This window comes from Panthera onca, chromosome A2, assembly GCF_046562875.1.
Source record: "Panthera onca isolate mPanOnc1 chromosome A2, mPanOnc1 haplotype 2, whole genome shotgun sequence".
NCBI lineage: Eukaryota > Metazoa > Chordata > Mammalia > Carnivora > Felidae > Panthera > Panthera onca.
This window is the reverse complement of record NC_138340.1, coordinates 15,239,324-15,253,227: the sequence shown is the minus strand read 5'-3', so window position 1 is coordinate 15,253,227 and position 13,904 is coordinate 15,239,324.

Here is a 13,904-nt window from a genome sequence, read left to right as displayed (position 1 = left end):
GGTCCTATTCTCACAGTTCATGAGATTGAGCCCTGCTTGGAGCTCTGTGATGACAGCACGGAGTCTGCTTAGGATTCTCTCTCTCCCTGTCTCTTTCTGCCCCTCCCCTGTTCACTCTCTCCTTTTCAAAATAAATAAGCATTAAAAGAAAGAAAAAGAAAGAAAGAAAGAAAGAAAGAAAGAAAGAGAAAGAAAGAAAAAGATAGATTTGGTCTTTGTCCTTGTTTCTGGCCCAGAGACCAAAAACTCTTGGAATTTCCTAAGTGCTGATAGCTACAAAGATGTCTTTTGTTATATTAATGAGGTGACTTTAGGACCGCACCTAAGAATGGGGGCTGGTTGCCAGGAGAAACAACCGCAGGGTTAGAAGGTTGACACTTTCAGCCCCACCCCCCCCCCCACCCCACCCCCCCCACCCCCACCCTGACCTCCAGGGAGGGGAGAGACGCTGGAGGCTGAATCAATGGCCAGTGATGTAATCAATCATGCCTATGCAGTGAAGCCTCCATAAAACCCCCCAAAGGACAGGGTTCAGGGAGCTTCCAGCCTGGCGAACCAGAAAGATTGCACTTGCCGTCCTGCCGGGCCCCAAACTCCACAAGGGCAGAAAACTGCTTAGTCTGGGACCTCACTCTGATTATCCCTTCATCTGCCTGTTGATTCGTATCCTTTAATGTCCTTTATAATAAGGCAGTAATTTAGTGAGCAGACGGGTCTCCTGAGTTCTGTGAGCTGCCCTAGCAAATTAACCCAAGTCGAGCGAGGCAGGGGCCGTGGGAAACTCCAACCTGGACTTTCTGTCGGCACCTGCAGTGCAGGCAGCCTGGGAGGACCAAACCCTCACCTGTGGAATCTCTGCCTACATAGTGTCAGACCAGACTTGAACTGTGGGACCCCTCGCGGGTGCGGGGGAATTGCTTGTGGGTGCGGGGATCGCCCCCTTTCCCACACGTTGAGATTTCAGAACCCCTCAGCGGCAACTGGGGCCGTCCATCTCTGGAAGTGATCTGCCACGATTAACATGGATGAAAGACGAACGAGAAAATGAGCCGTCCCTTCCCATATCCATCCCATTAAGGCAAGGAGGGAACTGAACCCCGCACTCCTGTCTCCCGTAAGCAGAGCATAACCTGAGACAGGATCTTTACGTGTTTCCCGGTCCGTATAAACTCCCGTGTGGCATTAGCTTAACGTAAAACGGCTGACCGCCTGTAGCATCTCCCTCCAGGGCCCTCTGGGTTCCTGCCGGCCCCTCCTGCCCTCTTCTCCCACTCAGTTTATTACCCAAACTTGAGGCTAGGCTCCCTCATTTGCGGGCGAGGAGGCTGTTTCCAACACGTCCACCTTACGGGCCCCGCAGAAATGAGCCAATAGTAGCAAAAAGTCACCAGTCCAAGGGAATTGTTTTTGAGAGCTGGGACGCTTGCCACGGAGCCCTAAAGTTTTATCCCACTGACAGCTCCACATCCCCCATTCGAAAGGCAAGTGCCGGCTTAAATCCAATTATGATCTGGAGCGCGGAGCCTCAGGCTTCAATAGCTGCTCTTTGGTTTGACCTGAGTCCCCTGACCATCCTTTTGTAGCTCTGGGGTTCAAAGATAATCGGGGTTTCGTGCCATCTAATACACTTCAAGCCCCTTGCTGATAACAAGCCAGGAGCACACAGTATAAACAGGCTAACAGGAGGTGAGTCTGGAAGCACCTTCTTTCATATATAAAAGGACAGAGCCTGGTCCAGGAACCCCAGTGACTCAGAGCCATGGCACAAACCGATGCAGGGGGTTCTGTCCACGTATAGGATTTTTCTTCCTTAAAAGGTGGTGGATAAAAAGGAACAAACTAGCAATATTTCCTGGAATTCGGAGCCCAGACAATGCGTCAGTGTTTTTTATCCCGGGCATTCCGGAGAAAGACACAATTAGCGGACTCTCAGTCCTGGATGAGAGGAGGAGCTGCTATGTGAGTCCTGCCTGCCCACAGCATTTCAGCAGATGTCAGAGACCGGCCACACCAATTTCCATATACTTCGTTGCAGAGAATGCGTGTAAGCCTCGGTGCCCACGGCTTTCAGAACGTCCCCATTCCTTCCCTGCTAGAAGAGAGAAACAATGCGTCATTTGAGAGCTCAAGAGATGCTTAAGATCACAGTCCCTCATTAACAAGGGAGCTAATAGAAGCCCAGAGAAGTACAGGGACTCACCTGAGGTCACACAGCTAATTAGAAACAGAGCAACAACTACAAGGCAGGTCTCCAGTCTTCTAGTGACAGAACTTGCGCACCCCTAAATATAAGTGGACACCCACTAACACGTTGCCATGTACGAGGGCACAGGGAATTTGATAAACATGAGCTTAAGTATACAGGCTCTAGAAATGTGCTGCCCATACGTACGTGCTTGAATCGTGGCTAGTGTGATTAAGGAACTGGGTTTTGAATGTTACTGAACTTGATCCATTTAATCATAAATGTGAAAACTGCTGTTTGATTCTGCTACTGGGAAACTTTCTGTCTATTTGGAACAACCTGGGTATCTATATCTAAGTTTTTCAATGTAAATTTTACGAAATATAAATGCAGATGAAGTCTTTCCAAGGAAATCATAGTGATTGAATTGAGACGAGCTGGAAGTATAAAGGTCAGCTTGGCTTTCAAAGACTTAGTATTAAAGAATGTAAAAGACCTCATTAGTAATTCATAGACTGAGGGGCGCCTGGTTCTTGATCTCGGGGTTGTAAGTTCAAGCCCCACGTTCGATGCAGAGACCGCTTAAAAATACAAAATCTTAAAAAAAAAAAAAAAAAGTAATTTGTAGATTGATGGCATGTTGAGATAATCTTTGGATACATTGGGTTAAATAAAATATACTAATTTCACCTGCTTGTTACTTTTTAACTGCAGCGACTAAAACGTTAAAACTGCGTATGTGGCTTGTATTATATTTCTGCTGGGCAGTCTAGAATCACATTTAAATCCCTGCCCCACTATAGCACCAGCTCTGTGGCCTTAGGCAAATTCTTGGGGTAGCTTTGAGTGAGAAGAGATGGTCTTCTCTGAACACTGAGAGAGAAAGGCGTGAGGATCTCTGTCCCCTTTCTTCTCCTGTTTCTGTACCTCACTGTGCGAGGACACAGCGTCTGGGGTGATGACAGCCATTTTTGACAATGGGAAGAAGCACGCCCAATATGCAAAGCATGGTAAGGAACACACAAGGGAAGAAAGGGTCAGGGGCCTCGATGCAGGACGGAATGGTTGAACTGGCCCTGGAGTTGCCAACCATGAAGCGTCTCATTAAGCAGGGCAACAAATTCCTTCATTATTTAAGTCACAATTCTTGCAGACGAAAGCACGTGCTACAACAGATGTGTAAAATCACTGTGCAGTGAGGCACCTTGGGGGTAAGATAAGAGCATGTAGATGCCACCGTGATGTCCAAAGCAAAGGCGGGTCAATTCCAGCTGGAAACCAGAATATTTCAGTGGGGCTGGAGAACGGTACGGCATCTTTCAGCAAAGATGACAGAGGGACGGAAACCAGAGAGACAGGCAGGACCTCAGCATCTGTCCAGGTGGGCTCACGCTTGGTTTCGGCGAGGACAGGACGGCTCTGTCTGCTACGGGGCAGGGACCGTACCTCGCCATTGCCTGACACTTTCTTAGGAGCAAAGACAACTTTCCTGGAGACACCCAGCCAACTTCCTCTCGCTTCCCAATGGCCCAAAGGGGGTCACGTGTCTTTAACTAAGCACGCATTGGGAAGGATGCAGGTTATCAAATGAGGATCTATCCTGGAAGCTGGAGACAGGATCATCTTCTTCAGAGTCACGTGAGGCAGAGGTAGATACTAAGAAAAAAATAAAGTTTTGTTGAAAGGGAAGACGGTATCTTCATGTAGCAACGTGGATGGAACTGGAGAGTGTGATGCTAAGTGAAATAAGTCATACAGAGAAAGACAGATACCATATGTTTTCACTTTTATGTGGATCCTGAGAAACTTAACAGAAGACCATGGGGGAGGGGAAGGGAAAAAAAAAACAAAGTTAGAGAGGGAGGGAGCCAAACCATAAGAGACTCTTAAAAACTGAGAATAAACTGAGGGTTGATGGGGGAGTGGGAGGGAGGGGAAAGTGGGAGATGGGCATTGAGGAGGGCACCTGTCGGGATGAGCACTGGGTGTTGTATGGAAACCAATTTGACAATAAATTTCATTAAAAAAAAAAAAAAAAAGGAAGAAGGTAAGGGGAACCTGGGTGGCTCAGTCGATTGAGCGCCCAACTTCAGCTCAGGTCATGATCTCGCGGTCTGTGAGTTCGAGCCCCGTGTCAGGCTCTGTGCTGACAGCTCGGAGCCTGGAGCCTGTTTCAGATTCTGTGTCTCCCTCTCTCTCTGGCCCTCCCCCATTCATGCTCTGTCTCTGTCTCTGTCAAAAATAAAGATTTTTTGGGGCGCCTGGGTGGCGCAGTCGGTTAAGCGTCCGACTTCAGCCAGGTCACGATCTCGCGGTCTGTGAGTTCGAGCCCCGCGTCAGGCTCTGGGCTGATGGCTCGGAGCCTGGAGCCTGTTTCCAATTCTGTGTGTCTCCCTCTCTCTCTGCCCCTCCCCCGTTCATGCTCTGTCTCTCTCTGTCCCAAAAATAAATAAAAAACGTTGAAAAAAAAAAAAATAAAAAAAAAATAAAGATTTTTTAAAATATAAAAAAAAAATTCTCTCCCTCTCTCTCTTTTTCTCTTTCTCCTTCTGCCCCTCTCCCCTGCTCACCTTCTCTCTCTCTCTAAAAATAAAAAAAAATGAAAAAGAAGGTAAAAATGAATATATCTTCTACAACACATCTAATAAATGGAAATAATATTGCCTAGGATATCACAAACAGGGTACTTGTAAATAGCAAACGAAAGGATTAACTATTCTTTTAAAGCTCTGTAGAACGTTAAAGCTAGAGAATGAACAATGACAGGCCCAGAGGAGACCCTCTGGGGACGTCACCCCGCTAAGATTGGACATTGGCCCAAAGCCTGCTTTTTGGTTGGATTTAAATGTCCCCTTTGTGCCACTGGAATGGAATGTGAGTAGGTGACCTCGAGCTCCCTATTAAACTGTCTCCACCATGGGTCCACCTTGCCCTGATTTCATTGAAATCCAAGAATATAGAGCCTTGGAGGCTGTGGCTATTTCAATTTTCAGCCGTTGGAAAGTTTTTCTTCTTCTTGAGATTTCACAAAATTCTGGGTTCTGGCTTGAATCCATTACCTTTTCCAGTGTTCTCAGAAGGGAATTACTAATTTTTCTTGAGAAACATTTCTCTGCCTCCAGTTTGCAAGCCTCACGCAGGCCAGAATGAGCCATCAGACGCGTCTCTTCTCTCACTCCATGTTTTAAAGCCGGCCTAGCCCTCGCTTGCAGGGGGTGGTCGCACCTTCTAGACAATCGGTCCCAGCGGTTCATCTTCATGGTTGTGGCCTCTGAAGGTCCCGGACTAGTTTCCAGAAAAGAGAGGCCCAGCTGGCCCATAGAATATTAGATGATGTCACTGTTGTTCTCTGGCCAAGCTCAGATGGGCGCATTTTGACTGAGGCTTATGAAAGTCACATATACTCTTTCCGTGGCAGCTTTCAATCATGGTGTCGAAGATGATGTTAAAGAGAAAACCATGGGGCCATGATGGAGCCACTTAAGCTAAAGCCAAGTGTCACTAAACCAAGATTTACTACCTAGCCTAACTGCAGTTTCAGTGCCCTCAGGAATGCAACCCTTTACCAGACACACTGGAATTTCTTGCAGGCAATCGTCTGAGAGACCCCTACTCCCTTAGGAGGTCAACCTTGCCAAAACAATGCATCCTGTGTTGTTGTGTTTTTTTTAATGGTTTCTCTCTGCCTTCGAAAGTTTTTCCTCTCCTGGAGCTCCCCTCTACTTGCTAGATGGGCTGCTGCCCCGTTCATGACTCATTTAATAAAGCCAGTTGGCTCATCAAATGTACTTGTTTGGATTGCTTTTTGTTTTTCATTTTTAACGATGATGACGTTTCATTGACCCATCGCCATGTGCCCATTGCGATGCTAAATGGCTTAACTGCCTTATGTTGTTTACTGCTCCCAGGAAACTGGTGGGTTTGGTATTATTAATATTATCTCCCATTTTATAGATCCAAAAAGAGGGTCAGAGATACTAAGCAACTTTCCCCAGGCCACCTGTTTGCCCTCCTTCCCCTCCTCACCCCCACCCCCTGTCATCACAACAATATTGGTCAAGAGGGGCCTGGGATGTCTCCGGAGGAGATTAGAGAAGTGACCTCTGCCCTGGGTCTGGGCTTAACTCAACATCTTGTAGCAAATGCATCATGTGTTTCCTACGTGGAGTCAGCCAGGACCTTCTCTACCCAGATCCGTAACCCACGACTAAGATCATAACCCTTGACCAAATTTTAGTCAGGCTCCTGTGAATCCGCTTCCTAACAAGACCTTGACTTTAGACTTCTTGTGTCCATCATTGCATGACCCAATTTTAGCAAGAATGCAATCAAGTCCTTTTAGCCAGACTCCCCCCATCCTCAACTCCTGACCGCCCTTGATCCTTGGGCAAATTCCTGGTCTGATAAGGGGATAGCTGATCGTCCTGACCTGCCTTCAGCAAGGATCATATTAGGCCAGTGTAGCAAGGAATCACCCTACACTTTTAGTATTTTTCCACCCACCGACCCCCTCCAGCTTGCTCCTCGGCTGTAAGTCCCCACTCCTCCTGGTTGTATTCAAAGTGGAGCCCAGTCTCTCTCTCCCCAACTGCCAGAGCCCCTGGCACTGCTCCCTCTGAATAAAGTCTGCCTTACCATCTTCAACAAGTGTCAGAATAATTTTTTCTGTCGCACCCCCGGGTTAACTCTGAGGGCAGAAAAGGCCAAAATGATCTAAACTGAACCATCAGAACCTCTGGGGTGGGACTCTAGCGTCAAGATTTTTTAAAGCTCTCCAGGGGCGCCTGGGTGGCTTGGTCGGTTGAGCGTCCGACGTCGGCTCAGGTCATGATCTCACGGTCCGTGAGTTCGAGCTCCGCGTCGGGCTCTGTGCTGACAGCTCAGAGCCTGGAGCCTGTTTCAGATTCTGTGTCTCCCTCTCTCTCTGCCCCTCCCCTGTTCATGCTCTGTCTCTCTCTGTCTCAAAAATAAAAATAACGTTAAAAAAATTAAAAAAAAAAAAAAAAAAGAGTACCTAAAGCTCTCCAGGTGGTCCCAATGTGCAGCCGGGGTTGAGAACCTGTAATCTAAGACAAAAGGAAAGGCAAGATGGTCCTGTTTCATCAAAACCTAGTGATTCCTTCCTAATGCTCTGTCTGTAACACGGGCCGTTTTCCAGGACCCTACAGCGTTAAGAAACCTTAGCATGCACAAGGCTCAGGGCCAAGGACAATTAATCCAATTACAAAAGACTTCACTGGAAGATTTCCCTAAATTACAAGCATCCCCGACAGTAAGCCTATCATTTGCTTTACGGGACTCAAGATTATCATCTTCCTTTCAGAAGGTACCCGTGGGATTCCTTTCTATCAGGCACAAAAACAAGGCAAAGCGGATCTACGCTGTTAACAGGTCTGGAGAAGGCTACTCCAGCTGAGCAGTGATGGGAAGGAGGCAGAAGGGCCCTCTTGGGGGACCTGGTCACATTCTATTGTCTTCACCTGCGTGTCTTCACCTTGCATGGACCTGCTCAGCTCTGAGTATGTTCGCTTTGAATTTATTTTTATTTACTTATTTTTGAGGGGGGAGGGGCAGAGAGAGAGAGAGAGGGAGCAAGAGAATCCCAAGCAGGCTCCGAGCTGTCAGCGCAGAGCCCGACGCGGGGCTCGAACTCATAAGCGGTGACATCATGACCTGAGCCGAAGTTGGACGCTTAACTGACTGAGCCAGCCAGGCGCCCCTGGGTATGTTCGCTTTCGTCAAAAGTTTACAAGTTGAACAGGTGTGTGCCTAACGCATTTCAAGCTCGGAAGCAGGCAGGAATGTGAACACGCACACGTACGCGCACACACACAGACACGCACACCCTCCCACATCTGTGCCTCCACTCTAGGCCCACACAAACAGAATATTCTACTCAACCTATCTTTGTTTGCTGCATTCTTCAGGGCCCCAGAACACTGCGATAAAAATAATTCCTTTTAGCATGGTAATTTATTGCCACAATCAGCTTCTCAGCATTGTTTGCAAAATTACCCTTTCAGGAACCACTAGCAACGGGAACTGCCAGAACCCAGCCCTCTCTCCCGCTGACTGGGGTAGCTTGGAGGCCAGGACAGTCTGTCCTGCACAGTCTGGGTTCAGGCTCTTTTCACCTTCTTGCCAAAGGAAATTAAGTGGCCCCCTAACAAGCCTAAAATACTCCCCCTGACTTCGCCCCGGCAAATTTTCCAAGACAGTGGTGGCATTTGCTGGGGTGGGGCCTCCTTTAGAAGGCCTGGGGCAGTGGTTGTGGATGTCCAGGGAGGGGGGTTTGGGGTCAGAAGGACCTGGTAATCCGAGTTCCTTGGCTAATAAATGAGCACTGTGGCCCCGGCCAGGTGTCTCTCTCCGCATCTGTGCTTTCTCACCTGCAAACTGGGAATGGAAATAGATCGTGGGATTGGTGGAGGCAAAGCAGTTGTCACGTGGGTGTGGCTGGTGTCCCGTTAGTCCTTGTCCCCTCCCATACCCTTCCCCGCGCCTCTACAGTTGCTCCTGGGAGCTCTTCTGTGATGCAATGACTTGCACTCAGATGAAACACTTGCTTCTGGAAAGCCTGACCCAAGACGGCGAGAGGCATCCTGCATCTTGGATACGGTCTCTGGAGTCCCCTACAGCTCCTCACACAGGGCATGTCCGAGACAGAATTGTCTTCCCCCACCGTCTGGGTCCATCACCCAAGCCCCGGACCTGCTAATCATACAGGCTGGCTCCCCTACCCCCACCCTCCACAACGGACTGGTCACAGAATCCTACCACTTTGGACCCCTATATAATGTACCTGATTATTTCCATCTCCTTGTGTCTCCCAACCACGGCTCAGTCTGAGCTCTCGCGCCCGGCCTCTGTGCCCCATCTGGTCTGGCTGCAGTCCACACCCCACACTGCAGTCTGACAGCTTCTTGAAACATCTCTTTTTCTCATTTTCCTCCTGCTTCAACCCTCACTTTTCAGGCTAGACCTCCACCTTCTCAGTGCTGACACCCTTGATGATCCAGCTCCCGAATCTCACCAGCCTCCTCCCTTAGGCTCCCCAACCCCACCTCATGCGCGACACCCCCCCACCCCCACCCCGTCCGCGTGCCACATCATCCGCCCACTGCTGTGGGTGGCCCGGTGCAATCCCCTGGTTCCCTCAGTATCTCCTATTCATCCATCAAAGCTCCGCTCGGGCATCACTGCTTCCGGGAGGCTTTCTGATGAAGCAGGTGGAGTTGAAGAATCCATCATTCTCCTCTCCGGGTCCTGTGGCCCCGCATCTTGAAGGCACTTCACCAACAAGCCCTACTTGCTGGCTCCAAGCAGATGCAATCCAGGCAGAGTCAACGTGTGTTGTTTGCATATGATTTGCCAAAATTTGCATGTAATTGGCCTATGCCTGCAGAATCTAATCTCTGGCCATTTGAATTTGATGCTGAAGCCAGATCGGGTTGATTCGCAGGAGAATTGTCCCCTCTCTCTCAGATGATCTCTCCACCCTCCCTCCCAGGCCGGCAGCGGTGCCCCTGGCAAGTGGGGCATCAGAGGCCGCTGGGGGGTGAGAAGATGCTAGATGAGAGGCAAAGGGCCAGGAAAAGGATGCATGCCTTGCTTTTTATAGCATGGGGAGCAGCGTGTGTATAAAGGATCCCAACCAGGCTGAAGGCAGTGGCGAGCTTTCGATGTCTCTGGCCTCTGCTGAACTGGGTCTGGGAGTCAGCTCCACCCAAGCCTTGAGCCCAAGACGGGACTTTGGAGTGAGAAGAGATCGGGTGACTAAACGAGGTGGGGTGACATCCTACAGGAAGAACAATAGCACAGAACAGAGACCTGGGTATCCAACAGGAATCGGGGCCACAGGCAGGCAGGAAAATCGAGTGCCCCCAGAACGCCCAGAGACGCGTCAGAGACGTCAGCTTGCCTCAGATAAAAGACCAGGTTTTCCAGGTGACTTTAATAAAATCCAAAATGACAAACTGATGACAGCACATTGAAGGATTTGGGGAGGGCCGGGGGGGAGGGTGGCGGGCCCAGGGTGATCTGGGACTTATAGAAGGTCTCCAAGCTGTTGATTCTCATGTAGCTGGTGACACTCTCCTCCCTAGCTCCACCCTTTCATTCATTCATCCCTTCCGGGGCCACCCAGTACCTCCCTTTCCCACTGTGGTTGTAGCCAAAGGTCCAGGAGTCAGGCAGAGAATCTGGGGTGGGCGTGTGGTCGACCAGCACACTTAGGACCACGCAGCACGAGCGGTCTTGTGGGCAAACGGACACAATTGCCCCTTAGCCAGTCGCACCCGGATAGCACGATGCCCTAGGTAGCATTTGCTACACTCCAGCTACGAAACCCCCAGAAGCGCTGGCTGCTTCACGCCTGTTTCCCCAGCCTACGAGGTGCCAGACAGACGCTCTCGCGGGACGCCGAAGATGGTCACCACGAGCCCAGACGTTCCCGTGCTTGGCTTACATTTTTCTGTCTGGTGTCTAGGAAATAACGTCTCGCAAACCAGCCCTCTCAAGGAGCTCGTGTTGCCGAAGACCCAAAGGCAACGGTTTGAGGCGGCTGCGCTCGGAAGTAGCTTTGAATATACAAAAAAGAAGAAAAAAAATTCACGGAAAGTACTTTTGACCCCTGAAGTTCCCAAACACCGGGACTTTTAAAGGTTGTGCAACAATTACCTTGAGAGCCGCTTAAAAATATGGAGCCCCCGAGATTCTGGTTCCATGTGTCTTGGGTGAGTTCCAACGTCAGCGTGAGTAGGATTCAGATGGGCAGCCAGAAACGAAGCTCGCTGACTCAGACCATGAAGTCCTGATTCAGACCATGAAGTCCTGCCCTCGAGGCCACTGCGGTACAGATTACAGATCGGTGGGAAGCGGGCAAGGGTCTCTGGTAACAAAGTTCCCGGGGAAGGAAGGGTCCTGTATCCACCCGAACAATCTTCAGGCTTGTCACGTTGCAGGAGCTCGTGTTAAGCTTTCAGTAAACTGGGTGGCTTAGGTGGGTATTCCTAAGAGCCCACCCGTTTGAGACACAAACATTTGTTCTCTTCCTTCCTTTAGGGTTTTTTTTTTTTTTTTTTTTTTAATGTTTATTTCTCTTTGAGAGAGTGAGAGAGAGCATGCAAGTGAGAGAGGGAGAGGGATAAAGAGAGAGGGGGACGGGGGCGCCTGGGTGGTTCAGTTGGTTAGGCGTCCAACTTCGGCTCAGGTCAAGATCTCACGGTTCGTGAGTTCGAGACAGCTCGGAGCCTGCTTCGGATTCTGTGTCTCCCTCTCTCTCTGCTCCTCCCCTGCTTGCAGTCTGTCTCTCTCTCTTTCTCAAAAATAAATAAACATTAAAAAAAAAAACAACATTTTTTTTAAGAAGGAGGGAAGGGACAGAGGATCTGCAGTGGGCTCCGTGCTGACAGCACAGAGCCCAATGTGGGGCTTGAACTCACGAACCCAAGAGATCAAGACCTGAGCCCAAGTCGGGTGCTTAGCCGACTGAGCCACCCAGGTGCCCCTATAGGGTTTTTACCGTAAGGAGAGCTGATCTGTGCACCGCATTCCCAGCCATCTAGGCATTTCATTTTCATTAATTTTAATTAGGAAAATTAACAACGAAGGCTGCATCACAGGCAGGTTTATTTATATTTATTGTATACGAACCTTGCCAAAGCAGGCACCAGGCATTCGAAAGAAGACCTCAGATTTAAGGTCAAATTCCTTAATAAAGTAGGGATGGAGGAAAAAGTCTGTACGTTTTGTGTTTTGTCTAAAAGTTTCAGGCCCCTCCCCCGCTGCCCCCACAGCCTGGTTGTCACCGTGCTCAGATCCGAAGTTACCTAGCCTTGCGGCTGCTCAGCCCAGTTTAATTAACACCTGCCCTTTGGTCCCCAACATCCTTTTAAACTGACTGTTCTCTGCCCAGATAGACTTTTACACCTGTCTTAGCAATTCCGGGAAAGACGCTTTGAAGTGCCTTTTCAAAATCCCCTGTTAATGATCTGGTAATTATTGTGGTGACTTTTCAGTGGGGTGTGGAGTGCTCAGCTAGCTGTGGCCCGGAGAATCCCAAGGCCCCGGGAAGGAAGACGAGCAAGGGAGAGACGGAAACAAATCCTGAGTCTAGGGCTGCCCCAACGTCACAGGGGTGGCCCTATATGGCCAGAGAAGGGGACCAGCCTGAGGTTGGCACAACCAGCCTGTTGGCAGATGAGACCTAAGTCCTGGGACCAGTCTGATTATAGAATGTGGGGCAACCACAGGAATGGCCCCCAAGCCCCTTATACCACAGCAGGCAAAGCCAAGTCCCCGGGCTGATTCCAGGAGTCATACTCCCACATTGCCCTCCGTGCCCTCCCAGTCAAGGGCCTCCCTTCCTTTCACAATCCACACCCATTTTGTTTTATTTTGCAGCGTGTATTTATTTTTGAGAGAGATAGCATGAGTGGGGCAGAGGATCCAAAGCAGCCTCTACGCTGAGAGCAGAGAGCCCGAAGCGGGGCTCGAACTCACGAACTGTGAGATCATGGCCTGAGTCCAAGTCAGACGCTCAACCAACGGAGCCCCCCAGGCGCCCCCACAGCCGTGGTAAGCAGTCAGGGCTGCGTCCAGAGAGGCCGAGCCAGAACCGTTGGTCCCTTGATCCCTGTGCCTTCAGATCCACGACGTGCCGCTGCTGGGGCCGAATGAGGCCCAGCTGGGCAGGGCGCCCCCAACTTCTGGGCATGCCACCCCTCTCCACGCCTGTGCTCCCCAACATCCTGCTTCCACCTGTCAGAGTAAAAGGAGCACCCCAGGGGCCAAGACAGGGTGTTGGGTCTCTCACAGTCTGATCACCCTTCATGACCAAGGAGGCTGCAAAAACCAAGGTGTCCGGGCTGGCCCAAGTACTCGAAACATCTGAGCTGGCCCTCTGTCCCTACTTCAAAAAAGAAAACGAGTCTAATGGAGAAGTGAAATGCCAGCCCTAAGGACCCGTTTGCCCAGGGAATCTCACGGAGCAGAGGACATCTGGTACAGGCCCCTTGTTCTACCAAGGAGACACCATAGCACTCAGGAAGGTGCCTTGATGTGCTCAAGATCAAAGCCTCATCAGTGGATACTAGAGCTGGGACTCGAACCAGGTCCTCTGAAGCTTCTCCCCCAGTCACTACCATAGCCTAAGGTCTTCATATTTGCATGTGTCCCCTCCCCTCACCCAACAGAGAGCAAGGGCCCTGGCAGCGGGAACAGCGAGGTCAGCTGTGCCCTTGGCCGTCTCTGACATGCCCTTGGCACAGTGGTACCCAATTACAGCTGCCAGGGTGTTGACTGATCCTTGACCTGGCTTCCGGGGCCCTGGGTCTCCAGCCCCTGCTGGCTCAACCCTGCCCCCAGTGTTGCTCCCAATGCTGCCACCCTCTCTGGTCCAGAAACCATGGGAGTTGCCCTGATCAGTTACTGGAAATCATCTTTGCAAGCCACAGGCCCCCATCTTTAGTTAAGCAAGCCCAGCTGATGGGTGGGCTAGGATCCCCTTCTCTGCTTCGCTGGAGAAACCAGGAAGCAGACGCCCCAGGCATAAACCGTTTTATGTCATGTTTTCTACCTCCAATAAAGATATAATAATATATGACAAGATGGAGGAAACACTGTTCACCAAAATTCCTCTCGGGGAGGATCTTCCACATGTTCAGAAGAAACGGTCTAGTGTTTCTGAGTGTGGTCCCGGACCAGTGACGTCACCATC